Source organism: Silurus aristotelis (genome assembly GCF_946808225.1).
Source record: "Silurus aristotelis genome assembly, chromosome: 20".
NCBI classification, from domain to species: domain Eukaryota; kingdom Metazoa; phylum Chordata; class Actinopteri; order Siluriformes; family Siluridae; genus Silurus; species Silurus aristotelis.
The window spans coordinates 10,575,674-10,589,007 of NC_139593.1; the positions used below are offsets into that span (position 1 = coordinate 10,575,674).

Genomic DNA, 13,334 nt, shown 5'->3' on the forward strand with positions numbered 1-13,334 from the left:
TCTTGTATATTCACCCTAAAGTATCTCGCTAAAGACTCTGGTGGTCTCAAATCAGACACTTATTTCTGAACTTCAGTCTCTGAAAGCTTGACAATCTAGTCAGTGTCAGCTGCTCAGACCTTTCCAGTGGCACTCCAAATGTACTTTCGCCATTCATAAATGCTTGTGTAACATTTTTTCCTCGCACAAAGTATAAGGATTTACCAAAACTATATACAGAATTACAAAAGACAGATTTGCAGTGCTTTACATTACTATTCAACACCCCCCTAGCACCCAATTACCAGATAATTATAACCTATAACATATAATTAAAAATGCCTTCTCTGGGAATATACATGCCATGAAACAAACATTCTCCAATATTCATGTACCAACTGTGTTCTGCAAAAGCCTTTATAAAGAAATAATAGTCCTCAAAAGTATTCAAGTAAACACAAAAGTGTCCTCCTTACAGTTGAGTTCACAAGGTTTGATTCTGACATTCATAGCAAGGGGCCCAAAAGAGCAAAACTAGACATGTGCATGTATGCAAAAGAGGGCAGATAGCACTTTCTTCACGGTGCGTTCAGCTGCCCTGTGCACATCACACTTCAACCTCCATGGTTGGAAGCTGAGGTGTGATATGGGAGAGCCTATGGGAGAGGGACTAGAACTACTGGCCAGGAATTAGCGAAGTGACCAGGTCGGTGAAAATTGCAGGGAAAGAAATAAGTCACATGACTTCAATATGAATACACCTGTTCTTATTAATACCCCAGCAACTGTTAAAGAAATGGAAAGAATAGGGGACTACAACTCTGCCAATCAATGGTGAATGTCTGAACACTTCCAGGACATATTCCAGAAGTGGCAGGAACGCTGGGACTATTTTAAAGGTGATAATTCTGAGCAAGCTGGGATATGCGAAGAACAAATCTTACTGTGCTTTAATGTATATGTGACAAATAAAGGCTATTGTTCTATTCTTCATTGTCATGGCTTTAATTCAGAGCAAAATTTGAAAGGCATTCACTTCATACACTCCAAGCTAATCAAGCTCCATTTGGATTACACACTAAAACTCAAAGATTTTCTTTTTGTCTATTGGTTTTCATAAGGATCTTCACCCTCTTCTCTACATCCAGTGGAGCTTACCTCAAGACTTGCACGTTATGCTGGGAAACAGGCATAATTAATGTTTCACGGTCCTCCTGCATATTAATCTTATATGATTTTAATGGTTATGTCATTTGAGTTCCTGTCATTCGCAGTCTTTCTTTTCCTCACTGAGCGACGTCACGTTTCTCAAATTACTCTATTTGACCCTATTCCCGCAAAAGGAGGACGGAAAAGCTTGAAAAGCTGGACAGGAAGTGACTCAGGAACAGTGTGTCCTATGCACATCATTGTTTGTGATGTGAGATGAACATTTAAGGATACAGTGGTTACAACTAATAAAATACAAGGCATTGTGTATGTTTGTGTATGTAAGTGTGCTGATGAAAGAAATCTAGTCAGTGAGGCTCCAGCCTTATAATCAGGGTTTAATCTAAGCATTGACATACAAATACACACACACCTACACATATAAACATACATGTTTATTGTTTACACAGACAGTCTAATGCTGTTTTGTCTGAGTCTGATACACTGGCAGAGTAAAATGCTACACAGCAGAGAGGAAGATTTGGATTGGTTAAGCATATTAACCAATGAGAACAGAGAGATGTTAGCTGTTACTAGACTGTCAGTTGAGTCAGGAATAAAACATGACTATAAAAGTGCTATAAAGATTTCCAGTGACGATGTGATCTGGCTTGATGTCAGGAAGGACAAAAATTCTGAAATGTTGTGTGTCAGACACACACTAATAAAAGGTGGGGTTAATCTGGAGACGGGAATGGAGCTGTCTTGTGGGAGAAGCATGCCCTAGTTTTAAAGGCACTCAGATTACACGTGCGCCACGTTCACCCAAACACACACACACACGCTACCTACCAACTGACCAGCCGAGCATCTAAACTTACACACCTCTCGGGTGCCAGCTCGCTTCAACCTCCCATGCACACACACACACACACACACACACACACACACACACACACACGTTGCCATCTTAGAGTTCATCTTTTAGTCAGTTACACCACAAGTCTATCGTAATAAACTGTGCTGCATAATAAACCAGTTAAAAACATTCACTACATCACTGAAGTAAACACACACACCCACACAGAGACTATAGAAGCCCGTTTTAAATACATTTTAAAAAGTTTGCCTAATTGCAAATTTATTTCTCACAGGTGTAAGTTCCTTTTTAACAACCAAAAGTTAGTTTGAGCTATCACTACTGCACCTGCTTGAATTTTACAACTAATTGCACGTACATAGCAGGCTGGAGCTAAAGCTACAATGGTTGCATTTGCTTTGTTCAGGTGCTGGACAGAGCATTTTGAGAAACCATGCCTAAAATAGTCCTCTATAATTTTTTCCATTGTTTCAAAGATCGATCTATTAATTGTAGCCGATTTCATTTTAAATGTATAAAGCTTTCACCACAGGGGGGTGACGCTGCCCAATTGAATAATAAAAGTCAGAATTGCAAGAGAAATAAAGTCAGAATTGTGAGAAATTACGTAAAAAGTTTCGAGAAATAAGGTCGGAATTGTAAGGAAATTAATTAGGCAAACTTTTGGGTTTTATTGTGGTGTAAACAGGCTTGCATACACACACATTTTTAAAAATACATATTTGTAGCAGGAAAGCAAATACGCACAGCGTTTGATGATGCACATGCTTGAAATCACCTCTGTCAGAACCTTTTACTTCCTGTTTTTTTTTTTTTTTTAGATGTTAATTGTTTAGCTTTTATTAGATTATGGTGGAGCAGTAGACGAGCAGTGGATAAGCAGTAGATGAGCAGTAGACGAGCAGTAGACGAGCGGTCAGAAGCTCCAGTGTGGCCTTTTTACAAAAAGAGAATAAAAGTACCAGGTGGAGTTGCTTTGAGTTTTCATTCATTCAGGAAAGAATTGAAAAGGTCTTGAGATTGAGTTTGAGAAGCGTGACGTAAAAATGGACACGCGTCAATCGCTCTGTCTCTCTCTCTTTCCATTTCTATTTTGTTTACTGTACTAACTACTGATTGCCCTGCATTTACATCCACTAAATAACATCGAGACATCATTCCCGTAACACAACCAAACACAACAAAACAACACATTTAGCAGACAGTCATGGCTGAAATGGGATACACAAGCATACATGCATTAACACACAGACAGCAGGCCATTTACTAATAGACTATAGATGCTTACATCAGCAAAACACGAAGATGACGAGAACCACGCGGATCGCGTTACATATAAACATCAGCAGATGGGTGTAATCGAGTCCCATGGCAAAAGCAAACATGCGTGGTCATCTTTTGCTGCTGTTTTTTCATGTAGAAATGTTTTTGTGTGAGGTTTACTATATCTAACCCTTACTGCCACTGCTTACATTAAAGCATCTCTTTCCTCCAATCTTTCTGGAAAGGAATGAGAAAAGAGGTCACTACAGTATATGAAAAAATGACAAACTCTCTCAGCAGTTTAAGCTTTACAAATTGCTTTAAGGTTTTTAAAATCACTGACAGGATTCTGGCCGTGTCTCAGTAGCAAGGATGTAAAGTGTGCACTCGCTTGGACAGATCAGACCATATCATTCTGAAAAATTTCTTTTAAAAAAATACAACAGATTTTTATATGTGGCAAATTAAGTCTAAGGTCTCAAGCATAGGAATGTTGAGAGAAATAAGCATAAAAGCATCGTTTTTTATTTATTAGTTGTATTCTTTTTAGGCTAGATGAACAATATATGGACAAAGGTAATGGGACACCTGACTTTTCCTGCCATATGTGGTTCTTCGCCAAACTGTTACCACAAAGTTGGAAGCATACAATTTTATATTATGTCTTTGGATGACGGTGGAGAACTCACTGGTTCCGTGCTGTAAGAAAGAGAGATAGGCAAATGTTCGCCAAGCAGAGCTTTATTTATTTACTCTCGTTTTTACCCACACACTCGGTTCAGGACGCCAATCCAGCTTCCAGCATCTGCCTTTTCCTGACTCGTCCCGCTCCGCCCTCTACTCACTTACCGCTGGCGCAATGACTCCATGAAGATTTGGTTTACATGGTTTAGAATGGAAGATTTTGTCTCCAGGTCTCCTCAACGTACATGAGTACCTGACTTTACTAACCCAACCGTGTCTAAATAAGAACAAATCTTCACAAGCACACTCCAAAATCTAGTGGAACATCTTTGAGAAGGGTGGAGGGAATTATAAGAACAAATTGGGACTAAATGTGGAATACGATGCTCAAAAAGCACATACTTATGCCCAGGTGTCCGCAAACTTTTGCCAGTATAGGGTATATTTCTGCAAACACAAGGCAAACGAGTTCACAGCTTCACACTCTACAAATAAATTTCGAGGGGTTTTCCTTGACAACTTGTGTATAAGACTGAAAGCTGATGTTCAGCTCATGGTGCCATAAGGCGAGACAAAATCTGGCAGCAAGCTATAAGTGGGAAAAAACCTATTATAGCCTGAAACCGGTGCACTCATTTTAGTTTAGCTGTATTTATGGGAATTATTTAGCTGAGGGAAGCTAATTACTAAAAACTATTTCAATTATTTACCATCTTTAGTCAAATTAGTATCAAATTAGTGATTGCATCACTGCAATGCCAGTACACAAGCATTAAAATAAAAACCATCACAATTCATGTTAGTAGATCATCCAGTCCCTATAAAGAAAAAAATGATCAGATCACTAAACAAACATCAATCACACCATTAATTATTTTAAATATTTAAAGCAGGCTTGGCACGTTTGCCCAGGAAGAAAGAGAGAGCTCAGTGGGTAGGATTTTGTATTTCTGATAATGAGTTTAAATCCCAGCACTGCCAAGCTGGCCCATTCTCGAGCAAAGTCCTTAACCTTCAACTGTAAGACAAGAACTATAAGGTGCGCTGTATAAGGGCATCTGCCAAATGCCATAAATGTACAGATGGTCCCAGAGTTACCATTGTTCGGCTTACAATTTTCCAATCTTAAAACTATGACAAAATTGTACAAATATTTTACGTCTACGAGCATATTCTCTGCCCTCTATTTACAAACTGATGTTCGTCCACACGCCGGCTGCCACGTACATATATATTCTGTATAGTTTATACAGTACGGTACTGAAAATTGCTCTGTTTTGCTAAATTATGTACTGTCATTTGTTAAGACATTAACAAATTACAAAATACTACCCCCATACTGATCAAGGCCATATCTCAACTTACAATATTTTTAAGTTACGATGGGGTCACTGTAAAACATCTCCATCAAAAGTTGGGGCCTCATAAGGGACTTATATCTTAGGTTGGGGACCAAAAACACAAAAACAAGCTCACAAGATTGCAAGATTTCATTGGCCAAGAAATAGTGCTTGATAAACTTTCCTTTTTTTTCTCCCGAGGAAGTAAATCAGGTAATTAAACATAAGAAAATGGAACTAATTGTCTTTTAGTATTTGTGATTTTTTTTAGATTTGAAGTGACACTTAAGAGTTCAAAGAACCACCATGGGACCTCAATAAACTTTCTATAAATCCTTTTGTCAAAATCGTACCCAAGCCCCTTGTGATACTGACATTATCTGAGAGTGCTATTACAAAAAATTATTTTATTTCATATATATATATATATATATATATATATATATATATATATATATATATATATATATATATATATATATATATATATATATATACGAATGATACTTGGTACATAACAAAACAGTTTAGATCAGGGTTGCATAGAAAAGATGAGACTCCATTCTTAATCGATTTTTTTACGAAAATTAAAAACTTTCTTTTGGCTTCTCGCGTTAGGGGTCGCCACAGTGGACCATCCGCATGTTTGATTTGGCACACGTTTTTACGCTGGATGCCCTTGCTAACGCAACCCTCCCAGTTTATTCGGGCTTGGGACCGGCACTAAGAGTGGTTGGGGTTGGTTCCCTAACCGGGGATCGAACCCGGGCCGCAGCGGTGAGAGCGCTGCATCCTAACCACTAGTAGTGTAATGGTGTAAGGACTGTTTGTTCCACACCATCTCCAGGTAAAGCTCTACTGCTATTAAAGTGACACATTCTGTATACCTTAATAAAATCAAGCATCGCCTGAATGCCTCAGCCAATCTGAGTGCTGATGCTGACTGTGTCCATCTCTTTATAGTCACAACTGACCCTTCTTCCAATGGTTACTTCCAGCATGATAATGCACCATATCACAAAATCAGAATTGTACCAATAGATCAATTATTACACTTATTGACTCCTAAGAATTGGAAGACAATAAGGACACTTTCTAATCCTGTTGCACAGCTAGAGGACTTTCGGGACAGGGCTCAAGCCTGGGCACATTTGTATTCTGTCCATTATCTCACTGTCGTAGTATCTATCCATCTCTTCTTTTTTTTGCACAAGGTGTAAAACAGGGAATCGTCTTGTAGTCTTGCCAGATCTGAGTGCACACACATCCACAAAGAGAGCATGGTGGCCCTTTCACCTCACACCCACGCTCTCAGTAGCTAATGCATGCACACACACACACACACACACACACACACATGCGCACACACACACACACACACACACACACACACACACACACCTCAGGCTTTGGTGTGGCCTTTCCGAAAAACCATCTGTGAAATAGTCCTTTTCCAGGATGTGATCAGTGTACGTACTGGGATTTTTGCCAAGTTGAATAAAACACAAAGATGCTTATCCAACAAGCGTAACTAAAATAAAACGCCATACTTCCACAGTCTAGATGATATTGATATTCATGGAAAGTTTGGTTAGAAAAACTCAAACTGAGGAAAAAAGTCAAAAAGTGTCGCCATTCAAACAAACTCAAAAGTAAAAATCCATATTTATAAAGTTCATCATGCAGATCTGGCAGGACATATCCAGAAATATTCAGTTTACTCAGTCCAGCCTGCAAAGAGCTAGCAAGCAAGCACATTTAAATTCACAGAAAGATGCATAAGATTCAGAGAGATTTTTCTAATTTTCTGTGTTTATATAGTGAAACAAACATGCAATAAATGTGTTACACGGGAGAGCAGATTTCAGTTCTAAAACAGTGGGTTAAGGTCAAGTTTTTGGCACATTGCCTTCATTCTTAATGATTGTCTTGAAAAGTGCTAGATAAAATGTTTGATCACTGGCTACCACCGAAGATCTGCAAGGTGTTGGTTGTTACTTTCACACCTTGTGTGTGCAAAAATGAAAATGACTGCTGAGAAGCCAAATCACCTGCTCACTGTTCTGTTTTAACGGAGGTTTTAACACTAGGAATTGAGCTTAGTGCAGTAAACATCTTAGAAACCGTGAGAATGCAGGACTGGATGAATAAAGAGAAGAACTGTGAGAGGAAAAGAAAAAAAAAAGCGAGCACTAGTACCGTCAAATTTTTTTGATTTGTTGCCTCTCATTGTGAAAACCCTGACAAACACACATCGTGCATATCATTACATTACACACTCACTAAAGTTCGACCCGAGTTCAAAGTTTTACATAAAAACACGGTAAGGAAATAGGAGCATTTATTGATTTAATGGAAGATCATTGGCACACTGAGCGAATATGCCAGTGTATAAGTTTACACCGAGTCAATGAATTGATGAGATCTCAAAAATAATAACACAGTGAGTCCAATTAATCAAAACATACACTATTGTTTTCCTGGTTGTGCTTGATCACCAAAATGAAATATGAAAGATGGGAGATTAAAAGTATATTAAAGATGTAAACACAGCGCTGCGATTGTAACAGCTGGTGGAGATTAATTTACAGAAATTAGTTTATGCTTACTGGCAGACATTTTTTTTTTAAATTACTAGTTGTATTGGTATGGTGTGCAAGAAGAGCCACAAAATTGTAAGTAAAAACTAAACAAAAAAAAACAAAACAAAAAAAATACACACACACACACACACACACACACACACACACACACACACACACACACACACACACACACACACACACACACACACACACACTGTAATCCCCCGTTTATTGTGGTGGTTACATTCCAAAACCACGATAAACGGATGCCACCCCAAAAATGCTATTTTATGTATACAGTACTGTATTAACATTTCACGTAATTTTATAATTAATTCTATTTTTATTTATAAATTAAATTATTTCAACATAAAACTTAATAAAAACAATTCCCTATAAGTTTTTAGGTCTTTCATGCTCTCCAAGAAACACCGGAAAAATCAGAATGGCAAATGAGTTATGTGGCAAATGCAATTCCGCGATAAACCGGGGGCACGAGATTTAACCGCGGTAAAGTAGGGATTACTGTTTATATATATATACATACATACATACACACACACACATTGAGGTATATGGAAATACACTTTTTGGACAATGCCCCTGTGCACAAAGCCAGCTCCATTAATTAACCACGTATGATATTTAAATGAATGCATGCTAACTTTTTATGCTATTCTGTTTTACACTTAACTTATAACTCAATTTATACCTAAAATAATAATAAAAAAACTATTAAAAAACATTTAATAACTGACAAAAAGGGAAAGTTAGTTCATTCAAGTTAGTCTTTAACCTGTTTTATCCTTTTTTATACTTTCATATTGCAAATGTTACAAAATTTAATGATGTTTTATTTTTTATCCTTTTTTATATGACCTTGTTATTTAACCAAGCTTCAAGCTTTGTGTGGCTTAATCGAACATGGCTTCTTCATCCTTGACCAAATTATAATCTTCTCATCTGTCGAGTGTTCAAGGTCAGTGCAGTGCAAAAGAGCTGCAGCAACTGATACAGGGTCAGACTGGATGCTGAAGCTGAACGGCCACAGTTCATATGGATAAAAGCTGAAAGCTGATCTCAGAGCAGTGTTGTGTTGAAATGGACTTGGCTGAGCCTCTGAATACAAAAACGGTGCCATGTGTCTGGCAGCAGAGTTATTAGGTAGAAGCAAAGATCTGGCAACCTTCACCACATCAATAAACCTGATGTCTTCTGTTCTTTTCTGGTTTTGTGGCCATCCATGAACTGATGAGAATTAACAGGCCAGACATCCCCTGGGTAAAGTTTTGCCAAAAACCTTCTGCTATTTTCCTCCAAAATAAATATTAATGTTAACAAATAATAGTTTTTTATAATACATGACTGTTTAAGTACATTTACAAACAATGTATATACATGAACTTGTACTTGCTAGAACCCAGATTATATGCTTTCAGTCGAAATTGCATTCCCATGTACAACAAAATCCAATATTCAGAGCGTGCTAGTAAAATATTCATTCATTGCATCAAAACACTGCTGCAGAACCAGTCATGTGGAATTTAATAACAGTCTGCAGGATATATGGATTGCTGTGATAGGAGATGGCAGCAGCACAGATCATTGATACACATGCACTGAACATTACAGTATCGATAAACTACCTAATTTCCATTGAATTTCTAAATTATGCTAACACAGGGTCACATTATGTATGGATTAAGAACGCTACAAATCTTTAATAGCTAGAATAATAGTCATTTTACACACAACCTGCTGTATGATATGGGGTTAAATAATTCAACGCAATTTAACGCAACACACATTTTTCACGACGTCCTTTCTTTAAGATATAAAAAATAAATAAATATACTGCAGCGAAAAATATTTTTTAATCACTAAACATCTGTTTTACTGACGTGCCAAGTCTTAAATCAAGCACCAAAATCCGCCATGATGCACACAACCGGCAATTAAAACCGTCCGTGTGGAAACATAGCAAAAGTTCTGTTTGCTGTCCTGATGATTCATGTAATTTTCATGTAATTTAAATTTGTCTTTAGGCTCTATGGCGAATTTAGTTTTGACCAATAATAAACATACATTTGCAAAAAGCATCAATATTTGAAACTTAAAACTTTAAAAGTATTAATTTAGGGTACATTTAAAACAGACAAGAAACATGCGCTTAAGATGCGATTAATCACAAACTAAACTCATGACAATCATGCAATTAATAATGATTAAATATTTTAATCAATTAACAACTCATTATATATATATATATATATATATATATATATATATATATATATATATATATATATATATATATATATATATATATACACAGTGGGTACGGAAAGTATTCAGACCCCCTTAAATTTTTCACTCTTTGTTATATTGCAGCCATTTGCTAAAATCATTTAAGTTCATTTCTTTTCCTCATGAATGTACACCCGGCTCCCCATACTGACAGAAAAACACAGAATTGTTGACCTTTTTGCAGATTTATTAAAAAAGAAAAACTGAAATATCACATGGTCCTAAGTATTCAGACCCTTTGCTGTGACACTCATATATTTAACTCAGGTGCTCTCCATTTCTTCTGATCATCCTTGAGATGGTTCTACACCTTCATTTGAGTCCAGAAATTTTTGATTGTACTGATTGGACTTGATTAGGAAAGCCACACACCTGTCTATATAAGACCTTCCAGATCACAATGCATGTCAGAGCAAATGAGAATCATTAAGGTCAAAGGAACTGCCTGAAGAGCTCAGAGACAGAATTGTGGCAAGGCACAGATCTGGCCAAGGTTCCAAAAAAATTTTTGCTGCACTTAAGGTTCCTAAGAGCACAGTGGCCTCCATAATCCTCAAATGGAAGACGTTTGGGACGACCAGAACCATTCCTAGAGCTGGCCGACCGGCCAAACTGAGCTATCGGGGGAGAAGAGCCTTGGTGAGAGAGGTAAAGAAGAACCCAAAGATCACTGTGGCTGAGCTCCAGAGATGCAGTCGGGAGATGGGAGAAAGTTGTAGAAAGTCAACCATCACTGCAGCCCTTCACCAGTGGGGCTTTATAGCAGAGTGGCCTGACGGAAGCCTCTCCTCAGTGCAGGACACATGAAAACCCGCATGGAGTTTGCTAAAAAACACCTGAAGGACTCCAAGATGGTGAGAAATAAGATTCTCTGGTCTGATGAGACCAAGATAGAACTTTTTGGCCTTAATTCTAAGCGGTATGTGTGGAGAAAACCAGGCACTGCTCATCACCTGTCTAGTACAGTCTCAACAATGAAGCATGGTGGTGGCAGCATCATGCTGTGGGGGTGTTTTTCAGCTGCAGGGACAGGACGACTGGTTGCAATCAAGGGAAAGATGAATGCGGCCAAGCACAGGGATATCCTGGACGAAAACCTTCTCCAGAGTGCTCTGGACCTCAGACTGGGCCGAAGGTTTACCTTCCAACAAGACAATGACCCTAAGCACACAGCTAAAATAACGATGGAGTGGCTTCACAACAACTCCGTGACTGTTCTTGAATGGCCCAGCCAGAGCAATGACTTAAACCCAATTGAGCATCTCTGGAGAGACCTAAAAATAGCTGTCCACCAACGTTTACCGTCCAACCTGACAGAACTGGAGAGGATCTGCAAGGAGGAATGGCAGAGGATTCCTGAATCCAGGTGTGAAAGACTTGTTGCATCTTTCCCAAAAAGACTCCTGGCTGTATTAGATCAAAAGGGGGCTTCTACTAAATACTGAGCAAAGGGTCTGAATACTTAGGACCATGTGATATTTCAGTTTTTCTTTTTTAATAAATCTGCAACAGTGTCAACAATTCTGTGTTTTTCTGTTAATATGGGGAGCTGTGTGTACATTCATGAGGAAGAAGAATGAACCTAAATGATTTTAGCAAATGGCTGCAAAATAAAAAAGAGTGAAAAATTTAAGGGGGTCTAAATACTTTCTGTAACCCAGCCATTAGGGGGGCACAAGCCAGTGTACTCTTAGTGCCGGTCCCAAGCCCGGGTAAATGGGGAGGGTTGCGTTAGGAAGGGCATCCAGCGTAAAACATGTGCCAAATCAAATATGCGGATCACAAATGAGAATTTCATACCGGATCGGTCGAGGCCCGGGTTAACAACGACCGCCACAGGTATCGTTAGCCGACAGGGTACCGGTGGAAATTGGGCTACTGTTGGCCGAAGGAGGAGAAGGAGAGGAGGAAGGCGTCTACAGAGACGGCAGGAAAAGGAGCAGTGTAGGAGAGTAGAGGTTCGGGTTGGTACTTTAAATGTTGGTACTATGACGGGTAAAGGGAGAGAGATAGCTGATATGATGGAGAGGAGAAAGGTAGATGTGTTGTGTGTTCAGGAGACCAAGTGGAAAGGGAGTAAGGCCAGGAACATTGGAGGTGGGTTTAAACTGTTTTATCATGGTGTGGATGGGAAGAGAAATGGTGTAGGGGTGATTCTGAAGGAAGAGTACAGTAAGAGTGTAGTGGAGGTGAAGAGAGTTTCTGATAGGGTGATGATCGTGAAGGTGGAAGTTGAAGGGATGATGATAAATGTCATCAGTGCCTATGCTCCACAAGTTGGCTGTGAGATGGAGGAGAAGGAAAGATTCTGGAGTGAATTAGATGAAGTGGTAGATGGTGTACCTAGGAAAGAACGATTGGTGATTGGGGCAGACTTTAATGGGCATGTAGGTGAAGGGAACAGAGGTGATGAGGAGGTGATGGGTAGGTATGGTTTTAAGGAGAGGAATGTGGAAGGGCAGATGGTGGTAGATTTTGCTAAAAGGATGGAAATGGCAGTGGTGAACACGTATTTTAAGAAGAAGGAGGATCATAGGGTGACATATAAGAGTGGAGGAAGGTGCACACAGGTGGATTATCTTCTGTGTAGGAGATGCAACCTGAAGGAGATTGGAGACTGTAAGGTGTTGGCGGGGGACAGTGTAGCTAGACAGCATCGAATGGTGGTCTGTAGGATGGTTTTGGAGGCGAAGAAGAAGAGGAGGAAAGTAAGGTTTGAAAGAAGAATAAGATGGTGGAAACTGAAGGAGGAAGAGTGTAGTGTGAGGTTCAGGGAAGAGGTCAGACAGGGGCTTGGTGGTGGTGAAGAGGTGCCGGATGATTGGGCAACTACCGCAGGAGTGATGAGGGAGGCAGCTAGAAAAGTACTTGGTGTGACATCTGGAAATAGAAAGCAAGACAAGGAGACGTGGTGGTGGAATGAGGAAGTGCAGGAGAGCATTAGGGGAAAGAGATTGGCAAAACAGAAGTGGGATCGACAGAGTGATGAGAAAAGTAGGCAGGAGTACAAGGAGATGCGGCAGCAGGTTAAAAGGGATGTGGCGAAAGCCAAGGAAAAGGCATATGAGGAACTGTATAAGAGGTTGGACACTAAGGAAGGAGAAAAGGATTTATACCGATTGGCCAAGCAGAGGGACCGAGCTGGGA

At 39.2% G+C, this 13,334-nt stretch overlaps 1 protein-coding gene across 12 annotated transcripts in view; it reads right to left on the bottom strand.

Annotated features, from left to right (window-relative positions):
- The window catches only part of atp11a (ATPase phospholipid transporting 11A), a 102,210-nt gene that overhangs the window by 55,424 nt on the left and 33,452 nt on the right, over nucleotides 1–13,334 (bottom strand). The window lies entirely within an intron of this gene.